Source organism: Ursus arctos, unplaced genomic scaffold (genome assembly GCF_023065955.2).
Source record: "Ursus arctos isolate Adak ecotype North America unplaced genomic scaffold, UrsArc2.0 scaffold_13, whole genome shotgun sequence".
NCBI classification, from domain to species: domain Eukaryota; kingdom Metazoa; phylum Chordata; class Mammalia; order Carnivora; family Ursidae; genus Ursus; species Ursus arctos.
The window spans coordinates 29,823,798-29,840,030 of NW_026622797.1; the positions used below are offsets into that span (position 1 = coordinate 29,823,798).

General features: G+C 41.3%; 1 protein-coding gene across 16 annotated transcripts in view; it reads right to left on the reverse strand.

The window, feature by feature from the left end:
• The window catches only part of EYA4 (EYA transcriptional coactivator and phosphatase 4), a 295,955-nt gene that overhangs the window by 248,178 nt on the left and 31,544 nt on the right, over positions 1 to 16,233 (reverse strand). For 5 of the 16 annotated variants that reach the window (XM_048226018.2, XM_044386356.3, XM_044386357.3 and 2 more), the window contains exon 1: positions 12,568 to 12,973. The exons of 4 other annotated variants lie outside the window; for them this stretch is intronic. The gene's annotated coding sequence lies outside the window, so the exon portion shown is untranslated. Of the gene's footprint in view, positions 1 to 12,567; positions 12,988 to 13,450; positions 13,571 to 16,233 lie in introns of those variants that run through there. 7 more of the 16 variants (XM_048226013.2, XM_044386349.3, XM_044386354.3 and 4 more) reach the window with 5 other exon arrangements.

A 16,233-nucleotide genomic window follows, 5' to 3' on the forward strand; every position in this document is an offset into this window, starting at 1 on the left:
GTTCAACATCAGGGATGAAGTGTGTGGATGGACTTGAGTTTTGCTATGCCTTCTTTGGACTTCTTGTCAATGCATGGAACAGAACTCTCCTCCATGGTCTGAAAACTCATGATGTAAGCCCCTGACTTACAACCACCCCCCCCAACTCCCCTGGAACAGCCCCCATCTGTCAAGGGGATACCCAGAACCTTCACCTCTCTTCTAACACGTAGCCATGCAAGGTTCTTCTCCTCTTAGAAAACAGAAAGACATGTTGATCACATACAATAGGCTATATCTGCAGCCACGTTCCCCTCTTAAAAGTACATTTCAAAAATTAAAGCATAAACCAAAGGAGAGGTATGAGAGAAACAGACACATAGAGTATGTTTTTAAGTACCTCCACCCTGCCTGCCTCAGCATCAGTTAGTAAATAATGTGAAATCCCTAGGTCAGTTGACTGCTTCCAGGTAACATGAGTACCTGCCTAATATAACTCAAAGTAAAACCGCTAAACCGGACAATACATTAAGTGTGGAATTTCGAGTATCTTTGCCAATTACTAATGAGATGACAAAAATTATATACTGTTTAGACCTCATATGAGTATTAGTACAATCATATATTTATAATACTAATTGTTTCATACTTCAAAATAACTTCCACATTCAACCCACTACTCGTGTAGGTAAAGTTACCCTCTCTCACTTTATGTTAACATTATATGTTCCTATTTTGTTCCTTTAAGTAATCTTCAAACATCTTTCATAGAGGCCTAAACTAGGCAGAGGTCAGAGGTGGTACTCAGACCAATCACATTTGCTTACAGTCAACTACAGATCAAGTCGTAGATAAAATGGCTGTCAAAATTAAACCTCAAGAATTAGAACGTAAGTTTGGATTTGGTAATTCATCACTGGCGTGCTTACATGCAATATTTTCATTTTTATTTTCTTCAGATTGTACCACTGTTATTGAACTCAAGATCCGAAATTGTGGTACAGACTGAAAGCTAAGACATATTTCATCTGAAAATTTCTCATCACAAATGAACAAATGATTTTATTATGTATTTTAATCTTAGGCAGTTGCAATTATAGGTGACTTTACCTCTTCTGACACTACAGACTATAAATAAAAGTTTCTTATTACTGAATTATTTATCTATGGAAAAATAAATAACTGTCATTATTTAAAATGAATCAAAAGTAACTACTAATAAATAACAGTTAAAAAATAGACATTAAGGTGAATCAAATAAATACCTACTTCCTATATACCTTCCTATGTATTCTGCTTTCCCCACTCATATATTATTCCTAGGGGAAAAACGTGCTGAAAATAGTCAATTTGTGTAAAGCTTATCTGTAAGTCCCCTCTGTGTAAAGTTTATCTATCAACACAGACCAATGAGAGTTGTTTGATTTGTATTTAAACTTAGGAGGAAGGTATGAAGATTCTCACACTTGACTGAAAATAGAACAATTCTGTCATGCAAATGCCTGGGAACATTTTGACTATATCAAGTGATCTTAAGATCTACTTTGGTCATGGGTTCTCAACTGGGGGCAATTTTGCTTCCAGGGGATGTCTGGCAATGTCGAGACAGTCATTACTCAGGGGAAGGTGTTACTGGCATCCAGTGGGTGCAGGCTAGGGATGATACTTAACACTCTATAATACACCAGGACAGTCACTCACACACACACACACACACACACACACACACACACCCCAACAGAGAATTACTGAGCCTGGGGCACCTGGGTGGCTCAGTCAGTTAAGTATCTGCTTTCAGCTCAGGTCATGATCTTGGGGTCCTGGGATCAAGTGCTGCATCGGGCTCCCTGCTCAGCAGGGAGTCTGCTTGTCCCTCTCCCTCTGCCCCCCCCCCACACTCTTTCTTGCACGTGCTTTCTCTCTCTCTCTCTCTCTCTCTCTCAAATAAATAGATAAAATCTTTAAAAGAAAAAAAGAATTATTGAACTTAAATGTCAATAATAAAAGCTTGAGAACATCCGAGACTAATGTAACACTGTGTATCAGCTAGTGGGAGACATTGGTCTATATATACTGTGGGATGCAAGCACAGCATCAATATTAGTATAAAATTTTTTATTACGGATGCATCTGTTATTTTAACTTCCCTTTCTCCCTCAGCCCCACTCTGCTATACATTCATTACATATGAATCCAAGGACTGAGTGATAAATTCTAGAAACAGAGGAGCTTATAACCCCCTATTGTCTCTGCAGAGATAAGAATCATAGCAACATTTAAAGTTATCTCATTAAGTTTACATTAAGTCCATCAAGCCCACTGTCAATTGAAAAGTATACAAATTCTTATAATTGGTACCTTCGGGCTGAGAAAAGCAACCGAGGATTATAAAATAAGAGTACAATTATAGAATGTGCTTAAAATTACTGAGGGAAGTTGAGGAACCCATAAATCAAAGCCTTAATAAATTCTATATTATTGCATGTGGAAGTATTTGTTAAAAGCAATTCTGTGCAACATAAATGGCCAAATCTCAGTTTGGAGCACCTCTAATGTTTTCTCTTAGTCCTCCAATTACAGCCTCAGATTTGCCAAGATCACCCAAGAATGCCGAATTTGTACTTGGATCACTGGGGACTCAGTTTATAGTCCCCAGTTTGTGGCCCCAAAAAATGACTTCCAGCTCTAAAAATCTGTGAACATTTTCAGTAAACTAATGGAGAATAACACTTACGATCATAATAGCTAATACTCATATCAGACACTATTCTAAATACCTCATATGTATTTACTTACTGAATTCTAAAAAGAGCCTCGCAAAGTATGCTCTAGTATATATGAGAAAACTGAAACAAAACCAGTTTAAGTAACATGCTTATCATTACAGAGTCTTCAGTATCAGAGCTGGGGTTTGAAAGCAAGCAGCCTGGCTCCATATTCTTTGTACTTAACCACTATGCTATAAAAAGAATCAGGTCCGGGGCACCTGGGTGGCACAGTGGTTAAGCGTCTGCCTTCGGCTCAGGGCGTGATCCCGGCGTTATGGGATCGAGCCCCACATCGGGCTCCTACGCTATGAGCCTGCTTCTTCCTCTCCCACTCCCCCTGCTTGTGTTCCCTCTCTCGCTGGCTGTCTCTATCTCTGTCGAATAAATAAATAAAATCTTTAAAAAAAAAAATCAGGTCCCTTAGATTTCAAGTGCTATGAAATACTCATATCTTCAGAGATCTTCAGGATCCTTGGCTTCTCTGCTGGGATCACTGACTTTCAATGATCATATGGGAAATAAATACATTTCTACATACATATACATGTACATATAAGCTGGGCCTAGATTCAGAGCTGTAATTGTACTGAGATACAAAAATCCCTGAGGTTGGGGGTGCCTGGGTGGCTCAGTAGTTAAGCGTCTGCCTTCGGCTCAGGGCATGATCCCAGAGTCCTGAGATCGAGCCCCACATCAGGCTCCCCCGCTAGGAGCCTGCTTCTTCCTCTCCCACTCCCCCTGCCTGTGTTCCCTCTCTTGCTGTGTCTCTCTCTGTCAAATACATAAATAAATCTTAAAAAAAAAAAAAAAAGCCTGAGGTTATTCCTAAGGCTTTTCTGCAGTCTAATGGTCACAGCTATCCCCGCTGCTCCCAAACTCATGGCAGAGGATGTCCAGGGCCACCATCACTGCCCTTGTCCCCATTTTCTTTATGCATTCATTCAACAGAAACTTACTGACCCCTACCTTCCTGGAGATACGGAGATGACAAATGCCAGTATCATGTCAGTAAATTCTCAGTCTAGAGCAGGATTTAAATTCACGTAATCTATTACGTGTCAGTGGGGCAAGTGCTGTGCTAAATAAAGGTAGAAACTGGGTGCTTTGGCAGCAAAAAGGAAAGAAACATCCAATTCAGCCTCCGGAGGACAGACGAACTTACTAGAAGAGGTAACATTTTATGTCTGCGGTCTTGAAAAAGAAGTTGAAAAGAAAGTTTCAGGGGCAGAAGAGATGTCTTCCAGGTAGAAAGACTCCCATGCACAAAGAGATGAGGTGGAAATGACGGGGGTGTATTTATCTGAGAACTGCAGTTCTCCATACGGCTAGAGATTCTTGTGACCAGGTGGTGAGAGATGAGAATGGCAACCTGGGCAAGGTTCTCAGCACAGAAGGCCCTGAGCTCCCTGCTAAAAATTCTGGAATTGTCCTAGTGGCAAGAGAACATTTTTTGAAGTATTTTAAGTCAAGGAGGGTCCTGATAAAAATTGTGAACAAATGTGATTGAACATTCCTGGGATGGGGAGGAGAGTTTTGGACACAGTGCCAGCGTAGTCCAGGGTGGTCCCTCAGGACTAAACCAAAGACAATATGACCAAGTGTGTATAGGACACGTGTCTACCCAAAGCTAATATGATAATCTGAGAATTAAACCTGGGATCTTGGTGATCATGGTTAACTCACTTAGTATTGTTAACCATTCCTTGTGAATGGTATATGTCAAGAAAAAATAAAACTTATTATAAGAAACTAAGAGCCCCAAAGCCTTCAAAGTTAACACAGAGAAGTGAAAACCTATTCATCTCTAACTTTCACAGGTCTTTAGTGACACTGAAAATGAAAAAGCACTTAAAAAGCATGTAGGTGTACCTAGAATTCTGCTAGGTCTCTTCAGGAATGAAGCCTGGAAAATGTAAACTCGATGATTAAGGAGACAAAACAGACCTAAATTGAAATTCCTCTTGGGTCAACTAAGAAAAATAAAACAGTAGCCTCATCTGAACACCTGAAAGTTCAGGTAAAAAATTTAATAGTGCCGCTGTTCTTGACAGAATTTTTGAGGTTTGCATTCTTAAATTACCTACTAGAAGCAAAGTTTGAGATTACAGAAAACCTGCCAGAGGGAATCTGAACATGACTCACCCACTTGTGATAAAATTTGGCTAGAATTACCTGAGTCATAATCATACATGACTATACATTTGCATTTAAATATAAACTTTTAAGCGAAAAGCATTAGCTAATTCAGAGACCTGTTGACTCCCCAAGTCATCATCACTTTCAACACACCGGACACATTAGGTTGGAAGTATTCAATCTCTGAGTTAGAACATCTAGGTCTTTTCAAATCCTTGAACATTGGGGAGTTCAGAGCCAGAGGTGAACTGTAATGAATCGATCACTCCGCAGGGTATATGCAGAGGTCTGTGAATTGTGTATGTGACCTTCTGGAGAATAAGCTCCCCCAGTATGTGGTACACCTACTTGATTAAGTATAGAATTTCAAATCGAATGCTACTGCTTTTGTGAGTAGAATTAAACTTAATGGCATCTGAATGTAAATTTTTATGATTTAATTGTAGCCTTCACTAGAAATGTCCCTTTCATTTTAGAAAGAAAAGAGGAAAGAATCACAGAAACAGCAGCAAAAATTTATATGGAAATCTAAGGCCATGTCAATTTAGGCCACTGCTGATGTTTCTTCATAAAGTCTTTAAAGGGAAAAAGATACTCTTACAAAACAAACCTTTGCATGTAAAAACGTGGTGGGCCTCATTCAGACCTGTACCTCTATGTAGGAAACATACTGACTACTTTTACTTTCCCAGTACTAAACTGAAATTAAGTTGCAGTTTGGTTAATAAGAATATTCAAGTAACACTAGGGTGAGCAGACTGTACCTTTTGCCCACATATTACAATGAAGATATTTTATGGTGCTTGAGAGTTGTTTTTGTTTTCTTTTTTAGTGGAGGTCATGCTAACATACTGTTGCAGGTACTGTGAGCGGACCCCCTTCTCCAAGGACCTTTGGCCATGATTTTCGCACACTGGAAGACCCTTACAGAGACTTTGGGAGCCAGCAATGGTCCGAGGGCAGTGCTGGTGAGTGATGCACGGGCCACCCACGTTCGGTTTCACTCAGAACAGTGAATATTTCTCCAGTGGGCACAGTGTTAGTTTTCACTTCAGTAAAGGGGTCTGCGGCTCAATACATAAATAAAAAATGAAAACCACTGTTTCAGTGAAAAAAATACATTCAAGTTACAAAACAGATTATCAACAGCAAAACAAAAGTGTTCACCTAGAGAAAACCTTAAAAATGTAAAGTCTGATATGATATCCATGCAAACTGAAAGTGTTTCCAAAATATGGGTGACCCCACTATAATTGAAACCTGCCTCTACAAATTCGTTATGCAGTCCTTATTAGTTGGTTCAACATAAATGAGTAGATTTGAGATTCATAACTAGCATTCAGGCTTAAAACAGCAGCAACAGTAACAACAGTAACCAAAACCCTGTAAAACTGATAGCAACTAACCAGTGGACAAGGCTTAAAAAGCAAAGGAAAATTCTACATATAAGGTAAATATTAGAAAGATCTGGTCATAAGTTCCTAACACTCAGGAAGCATTCTAGAATAACAGTTTCTCCAAATTCAGTCATTTGCCACCAACCTTTAGGCTTTTGGCTATTTTAGCCAAGCGTTTACTCACTGTCACTTCATCTGCTTCTTTAAATAGGTCCTTTCTAAAATTTAATTTGTTTTACTTCAATACTTCTTTTTGGACTTTTCTTAAACAATATTACCTGTGAAATTATAGGCTTAATATGAAATTTTACATATTTTTCTAATATCCTAGAAATAAATACATAACCAATAATATAAAAATAAAATGTTTTTTCAGAGAGCACCTACAATGAACTCGTATCTAGCTGGTGGGAGCAACTGGCTCATGCAACCCTTAAGGATAAGGACTCTGATACAGAGTTGGGATCCTGGCTCCACTCCACTGCATAACCGGGTCTCAGTTCTCCTACCTATAAAATGGGAATGATAAAAGTAACTAATTTATGGCATAGTTGAAAAGACAAAATTAGCTAATCCACATAAACACCTTAAAGTGTTCTGCATAAAGTAAAACCTCAGGAAATGTTAGCTGTGATGTTATGATGATGATAATGACTGACGATGGTAATGACTGATGACAGCAATGATGATCATTTACACGGACATAAAAATTACAATTGTATGAAAATACTGACAATTTCTACATTAAAATATACTTTGAGATATGAACATACTTAAGGAAATATGCATTAGGTGTAAAAGCTCAAGATGGCTATTCAATATTGGCGATTTGGGGTTTGGTTTTTTTGTTTGTTTTTTTGAATATTTTATTTATTTATTTGACAGAGAGAGAGAACAAGCAGGGGGAGCGACAGGCAGAGAGAGAGGGAGAAGCAGGCTCCTCCCTGAGCAGGGAGCCCAATGTTGGGCTCGATACCAGGACCTGGGATCATGACCTGAGCCCAAGGCAGATGCTTAACTGACTAAGCCACCCAGGCACCCCTTCAATATTGGTTTATTGCAACTTCATTTTGAAAGCATTCCAATGTGATCACAACAATCAAACTTTGCCTAAAATTTTCAATCTGAAACTATCTACCTGTGAAAAAATAATATTAAAAAAATCTGTGGGGCACCTGGGTGGCTCAGTTGGTTAAGCACCTGTCTTTGGCTCAGGTCATGCTCCCAGGACTCATGATTGCAGGCTCCTGGGATCAAGCCCCACATGGGGCTCTCTGCTCACCAGGGAGCCTGTTTCTCCCTCTCCCTCTGCCTGTAGCTTTGCCTACATGTGCACTAGTGCTCTCTCTCCCTCTCTTTCCCTGTCAAATAAATAAATAAAATCTTTTTTTTTAAGATTTTATTTCTTTATTTGACAGAGAGAGACAACCAGCAAAAGAGGGAACACAAGCAGGGGGAGTGGGAGAGGAAGAAGCAGTCTCCTCGTGGAGCCTTCTCCTAGTGGAGAAGCCTGATGTGGGGCTCGATCCCAGAATGCCAGGATCACCAGGATCACACCATGAGCGGAAAGCAGCCGCTTAACAACTGCGCCACCCAGGCACCCCTAAATAAATAAAACCTTAAAAAAAAATCCTAACATGATAATATAGGTCTTTCTCCCATGGCCCAAAAGTACACCAAAATAAATGTACTTATTGTATATAAATAAAAGTTTTAAAAATATGAACATGTTGTACTAAAGTGTTTCATATGGAGAAAAAAATTAGAATTCCTGACATTTTAATATGGTGTTATTCATCAGCCATGGACTGAAATCTCAGGGTGAGAAAAGGGCCAGGCCAATGCTGAAAGGTTTCAAATATCAAACTATACTATTATGTCAGTGACCTAAGATCAATTAGCACCTTTCAATGACAGAAAAGGTTACAGTGAGACTCAGAGGTGCACTCTCTGAAACTATTTTAAACCACCATAAAAATGTGGTATTGATAACTCAAAATGGTTTCTATTTTTACATTAATCCATTTCATCTCTTTTTCTGAAAGACAGAAAGGGAGTCAGGGCCGTAAGGGTAGTGGTAGTCATTTTCAGTACCTCTCTACTAGTAGAAACACAGCCGGACACATGAAAGAATCACAAAGTTCAACAGTAAAATGGCGTATCACCAAGGCACATACTAACGTGCGGCGCCAGGAGCAATATTAGGTGATGGTAATGTTTACAAAGTCTTCAAACCTCTTAAACGCAATCAAAATTGCTTGTACTGCACTTGAATATGTGATTCTTGTTTATTTTCTTCCACTCAAGTTCAAACTAAAGGATGCCAAGTTTGGCTCCATGTACAACGTAATGAATATTCAGCGTCCCCCATGTTAAAACACATCTAACGGAATATGCAGTATTACACACGCGGCAACTAAATACACAGCTACATCTCACCCATCTCTACCACAAGTGCCTGAAAGATCACGTCATTTCTTAGTTCACTGGGGAAAATTCACCCGAGAAGCAGGTACATTGCAATGTCATCCATTTGTTCTCGTGTTCACTTCATTCACCTAGTAACCATTGCAATAAAATCCCCCAACTACATTTCTGAATACAATTAGTTTAAGATGCTCTGTAGGAAGACACATAAGAGTTTAGAAAGTGTAAAAATAATATCCATTTAAAAAAGAAACTGTCGTGATCATATTCTCCCTGAAAAGATGAGGGGCTTGCTCAGTTCTTCAATGAAAAGACTGCAAACAACTTCTGCTTTTGATACCACGCTTTTCTGTTTGTTTCTTAAATGAGTGATCTGAAATATTGACAACCAGACAGTACCTAATTTTAGGTTTTAAGTGCTTTAACAGCTCCGTGAAATATGATCACCAGCTGCGATACAGACTATGGTGAATAAAGTCCTTATAAAGGGGGCCTGTTTTTACTGAATGTTCAGTGTTCCTGCATGTACCTAGGAGGGGGAAAAAAAAGATAATGAAAAAACATAATAAATACCTGTGCTCTTAAATTACTTAACACTTCACTAAGTCTTGAAAAGGATTATCTCCCCTCTTCTTGAATTCTCTATAAAAATGTGAGGTTTCATTGGGTAAAATAAGTTAATTTTTATTATTTGAAAGTTAGAACGTGAACTTTCCAACATCCTAACACTTCGTAACAATAGTTAAGGCTTTTCTACCATTCTACTTTCCTAAAATGCCTGGATAAATTAATTTCAGTGCATAGATTTTTTTAAATGAAATACCAAGCCACATAAATATATTTTTAGACATGGCATCAGTCATTTAGAGCTTGCAACAGAGATTGAAAACATGAAACTGGACACTCTATTTCCCGTGGGTATGTAAAAATTTATTTACACCCTAAGTCACAACATAAATAAAAAGAAAACTCTTAGAAATGGAAAAGTGAGTTTTTTTTCTAATTCAGAGATTTTTTAGAAGAAAAAATAAATTACAGCGAAATGACAAACTACTCATCTGCCAGTCTCCTTCAAAAAAGAAACTTTTATGCAAAGGCAAATTTTTTTTTCAGCTAGCTTCTACAAATCCTCTAGAACAGCATCTATATTTCTTAGTTAGAATAATGATTGTTCCTGAACCAATTTCTTCTTATACAAATCTTAGGGTTTATTTTTTTTAATTTTTAAATGTGAACACATGATTTAAACATTACCTCTGATTATATACATAAAGCTTTCCATTTAGTATAAGAGAAATTAAGTTACTAATATCCAATGAAATAAATACTTCCTAATAAAAAGTAAGTAAATCTTTTTATTTCAGTTATAGTTGTGAAACAACCTCTATGATGGCCTTAAAATATTGAAGGGTACTCTTCTCGGGTAATTGAAAAAGAAAAACAGGCTTTTGAAAAACACACTGATTTTAAATTTTAAACCTTCACTTGTTATGAAAGACAAGGATATGTCCCTAATAATAATAATTTTAAAAAGGACAGTTCACAAATAATCTAATTATGTTACCTTCAAGGTTGTAACTGTCAAAAGTTCTAACTTTCTTTCTTGTACAGTCACTTCTAAAAATTGGTTTAACTCTGAATGACTTACAACTTTTAATCGGGTGGAACAAACTATTTTTATGGTTTATAATAACAATAAAAATGGATGTGGTTATATCTGCCTTTGGTATTGTTGCCATAAAAATTAGATTCTGGCCGTCTAGCTCCACACAAAACAGTCTGTCTCTTGTTACTACTGCTACTTATTTCTTGGGATAATGTTATTTAAACACACACACACACACACACACACACACACACAAATGCCTTTGAGTGCAGGCTCTTAAAAACGCACCACACCACGTATCAAATATTTTGTTTTAGGATTCTCTCCCAGCCCCCTTTCCTCGTTTTTGGTTCTTCAGCTACAAGATGGCCAGAAACATTATAAAAGAAGAAGAAGAAGAAAAGGAAACATTTCTGCTTAAAACCAAGTTCTACCCAGGAAAGGTTATCAACTACAATCCTTGTCCTGACGGGGTTTTAAAAATAAAAACAAAAACAGCCCAACCAACAAAAAACCATCACTGACTTTGAATACTGCCAGTCACCCATGTGTAAATGAAACTTCAGAAGCTGCTAAAGGGGAGCCCGCGGTTGTTAAACGCTCCTAAGACTCCCACCTAAGTCCCGAAGGAGCCCGCACAGAAACTGACAAACGCAGGACGGTGCAAAATGTGGCCGCTGAAGACAAGAGCAACAAAATGCCATATTCGAGAAGATATGTGTCGCTACATCAATTACGTTGATCCCAGGGTGCCAAGCCAAAAGGGGTAAGGGAGAAAGAAAACTGTTAAGTATGAGCTCTTAATGTGAAACCTAACCTGTCGGTTCTCTTAGGTATCAGATTTTGGAAGTGTCTGTAATGACAGCCAGGAAAGCAAATTAATGGCCAACGGCCCACTGGGTTTGAACACGAGACTCCTGTTACCTCCTCCCAGATCAAGTACACAACACACACACGCACACGGAGATGCTCCACGTGGAACTGCTCCGAAACCAAAACACACGCCCTGTCGCTACTCTGCACCTTGGCAGAAAGGGCCCAGGGACCTGCACCTTCCTCCAGCGCCCTCAGGTTAGGATTCATGAATGACTGACTGACTGCCGGCTCTGGAGTGCTGGGGAGAGAGGCGCGGGGAGCGAGGGGAGAAGACACTGTCTCCAAACACTACCCTCCCACCCACACACACACTCACCCAGAGCACAAACCCCACTAGCCTTCAAGGGAAGGAGCAAGAGAGGTGGCGGGGAGGACAGACACTGCCACCCCAACAAGGGACTGATTGCTCTCCGGTTTCGCTACCGCCCTGCCATGGGACTCGGTCCGCAAATTTCCTTACAGTTCCAAGCTGTTCAAATAATGCTGACAAAGAAAGAGACATCCTTAAAGTGTTACTAAACGAAAGTTCTGGCTATTGTGTGACACAAAATAAAACAAGCACACACGCGGTCTTCTTCCGAATCCCGCTTAACCACGCGAAAACAGCCTTTTCCAGCGCCACAACCACCCCAGATCCAGCAAGCTTTGAAACGGGAGAAAACCTGCTCTCCGCAGCCAGGTCCCTTCGTTTGGAGAAGTTATAATCCCTCCATGGCATCCGCGTCCCGAGCCAATGAACGCGACTCCTCTGACAAGGCGCCTCTAATTTCACGGACCCTGGCAAGCTGCAGGAAACATTCGGTCCACGCCGCATAAAAACTATTAAAGTGGGATGGCCGCAGTTTAAAAGGCCGGTTCGTGCCTCGAGATTAGAGCACATGCAGTGAACGTACACATGCATGTAGCATCGTGAAAATGCCAGGAGCCTGGGCCCTCCACCGAACCCGGTCAGCATCCCTGCGTCAGGCTTATCTAGGGGGTCATCAAAGTAATAAAAGCACTGGAAGGACGTAGGGGAGACCCAGGGCGCGCGCCCCCGAGAACCAGGGGGCGGGTACAGGTAGGGAGCGGCGCACTCCATCCCGCCGCGGCCCTGCAACAGCCCCGCGGGCTTGGAGACGACCCTCGGGGCTCGGGGTGTCCTCCCGGGCAGAAGGCACCACTGCAGCCCCCCGGCGGCCTGGGCCTCGGGCGGGCGTGCTGCACTCCGCCTCTGGGAGCCCGCGGGGAATCGGCGCCCACACCCCGTCCCGGCGCGCGTCCCTGGTCCCCGGGGCTCCGCGCCCCCCGCGGAGCCACACGCAGTTCCCCGGAGAGAGTTCACAGACTCCCGGCAAACCGGACCCCGCGGGCGGGGACGGGGAGAAGGGACACTCACCTCCCGCAGCCCGGACCGCCTCGGGATCTGAAGTTCAAGTGTCTGTCCCAGCAGCGGACCCGTGCGTCTGTATTTAGGTATTTACTCTCGTTCCTTCCAGTGTCGGAGTTTCCCCTTCGCGTTGTGCCTCTGGTGAAAACAGGACATCCCCTTCGGCCACCCCCCAACAAATAGCGTACACTAGTGGGGGAGAAACGGGGCGGGGGGAGAAGCCGGCTCCGAGGGGGAGGAGGAAAGGAGAGGAGCCAAAACTCTGGACTAAGACAGGGGTGGGGAAAAGTGGAAGAAAAGAAAAAGAGCGCGCGCACAGCCACCGCTGTCGCCACTACCCCGCTTTTCCCTAAGCTCTTTCCCCCTCTGAACGGGAGCGAGAACTTCACGTGGACAGGCTCGAAGTTTTGCGCGGAAGCCGGGAGCGGCGGAGCGTGCGCCGCGCCGCGGGCAGCCTTGCACTTGCGCGCGGGGTTGGGGGCGGGGGACGCCGCCGCCGGCGCCCGTGGCCACTGGAGGCCGCCGGGGGGCCCCGGGGCGGGCGGCGCGCAGGGACCAACTTCTTTTTATTCGACCTCGCTGACTGCCTGTTGTCATCGTTCGCGGTCCCCCGTGGGGACCGCTCGGGACCCTTGGCGTCCCCGGTGGCGCCGCAGTAATCTCCGCGCCCTCCGCGCCGCCCCCACCCCGCCCCCACGGGCCTGGGGGCGGCTGCTGCCACCCGCAATTGAGGGGAGGGACCCGCGACCGCACTCCCCTCCCTGGACGAGTGAACCGCTGTCTGTCCCACCTGCTTCGGCGGGGCAGCCCAGGAGTTGCCTCCCACTCCGCCGCTACCCAGTCCCCGCGTGTAGGCCACTTCGGGCCCCCTGCCGGATTCCTTTCCACTTACCCCAAGGGAGAAGCCAGAAGGGACTTCGCCTACTTGCAACGACGTAAAAGAAAAACCAACCCACGCCAGTGGGAAGGGACGAAATACCCTTTCGCGTGAAGATGTATGCTAGGAACGAGTAAGCAGTCTGGGGGTAAGCTTTGCTGGGAAGGGCCTGGGCCCCTTCCAGCGCTGGGCACAGGTATAGGCATCCCTTCCAGAGGCCCAAAGGTCAGGCAGCGTCAGTGCTTCCCCAGGCACATTGCTGAAGTGACATTTCATGCCTAAGTCTTTTGCGCATGCATTATGCACCCACATAGGATTTAATATTCTATAGGAACATATGTGTATATCACAACCAGAGGCCGCGGCAAAGTAGACAATAAACAACACACAAATTTTGCATCCGTTTAACCACCTCTCCCTGAAACCTGTTGTCCATTTTGGGAGCATCTTCTTTAATTGTCACATCGATTTTAAGTGTTTTACTTTATTGAGAATTTACTGTCAGTCGTTACTGGTCCCTTCTGGTAGGTGTATGTTCATTTAATTTTCATAACTCGATTGTGTGGTGGTTGTTTAAGCCCATACGAGAGATAAAGAGACTAGGCCCAAAGAAACCTAAGTAACTTCACCAGAGACAACCCAGTGGTCTCTAACCACAAAGCCTATGATTCAACAAGCAGCTCCCCACATCACCTTAGATGTGGCAGGAGAGATTACAAGGTAACTAGTAGAATTTACTCCTATTCGAAGAAAATGTAGTTTTAATGTTTTGTCAACTTAAATCATTTTCCATAAAAAGTTCAGAAAAATATTTCCCCCTTTACTTCAGCTTGGTCTTTTGCAACTGCCATGAAGACTGTCAGGTTTAAAAGCAAAAACCAGTATTGATTTCTTGTAATTACAGCTTATTTTTTAATTAGTGGGGCATTATCCACAATTATGTACAGGCAATGGAAAAGGTGAGGTTGTAAATTTAAACTGATAAAGGCACTCACTGCTACTCTCACCACTCGCTGGGTGTTGATCTTGCCTGCAGATTTATTTTGAAGGCCTAGACCTGCCAGGAGCCATGTTCCCTTTTCTGCTTCTCGAGATGGAAAAGGTTCTGGTGGTGGATTTTGTGCAAAAAGGATTTGGAGCATGATCTGAAACACACCGTGGCCTGAAGAGGATGTCAGTTACTATACATGTAAGACAGAAATATCAACGGGAAGACTTAATTAACTTCGCAGATCTTATTTTCTCCCATTTTACAGGTAAGAAAGTTAAGGACTCGGAATTTATAGCAGCTTCCTAATAAATGGCAGACCTAGAATTCAAACCAGCCTCTGTGCAACCCCAAAGACCACTGTTAGCCACTGTGATGCTATTATTATTAATAGAGTAGTCAGAAAAATAGCAAATATTTTTAGTACAGTGTATATGTTTCAATGACTGTACCAAATATGTAAAATGTAAGTGCAAATGTTGAATCTAATACTCTCATAAGGCCATTATTTTTGAATTTCATTTTGGTACGAAACATTATATTAGTTTGACCTCTAAATAAAGGTGGGGAAATGCACAATTTACATGCAGTAAAATTTCATACTTTAGCATATCGTTCATACAAATATAGTTTTTAGCATGGTTTTACATTCCCTTCTAAAATCAGATTTTCAGCAAGACTGACCTTGCTTTCAATTTACTCCGCTCCCATGTGATTTTTTTATGTGTCTTCATAAGAATGTATTTACAGAAGTTATTTTAAAAAACGTAGAATTAATTATATCACAGTATTCAACTTCTTATTACTATCCTCGAATCCATCGAGTCTTAGATGTGCATAGATTACATAGACACTAACAGGAGTGATATAGAATGTCATATTTCAGCCCAAGTTTGAAATAAGAAGTTGAGCATAGGAAAGAATTTTGAGGTTCTATAGGCAAAATTTATTGCTTGTTTAAATAAGCATTATTTCCAGCATTTCTTGAATATTGCTTTTATAATTATTGCTAGATCATCTGTAATATTTTCAGTTAATATTTTTCTTTAAACTTTATATTATAAGCTTATCTGACAAAGGAAACTTATCATCATCATAAATGGAAAATCAATATAATTTACTATAAATAGAAAATAACCTTGCAAATGAATTTGTATTATGTAAATAAAAATTATTTATTCTATGCCCCTAAAATTATTTCACACATGAGTCTGAGAAACACTGGTTTAAAGAATTACATTCCTTATTGTCCTTCAGGCTCTCCAAAACGTATTTCCAAGCCTTTCCTTTCCTTTACTGTAGAGAATTGTTGAGTCCAAGATGCTTTGAGGTGTTAACCTTTAAAATTCTGTTTTTATTCAATTATTGATTTCCTTGCCTTGAAGTATCTGAAGTTGAGGTGTCTTTTTAAAATTAATTTATTGTTAATTTATTGTTCATTGTTTTTCTTAGTATCTTATTTATAGTAAAATTCAAACAATTCATAAGCATACAATTAAAAACCAAATTACTCTCTAGAGAGACTATGCCAGTTACCCATTACCCTCCCCTTCGGTCTGCCGCCTCAACACTCACACTTCATCTTAGGCCTTAACCTCTAAGAAAGAAAATTCCAACTGTTAACCTCATGAAGTGGCAGCATCTATTGGCCCAGTCTGGAACTGCAACAAAGTTCTACAAGGCAATGAAGGGAAGAGGAAAAAGTAAAACAGTAAGAGGGGTCAAAGAGCTTGAAAAGAAGGAGGGCACATATTGCATGGTGCACTGGGTGTTACACGCAAATAATGAATCGTGGAAAAAAACTAAAAAC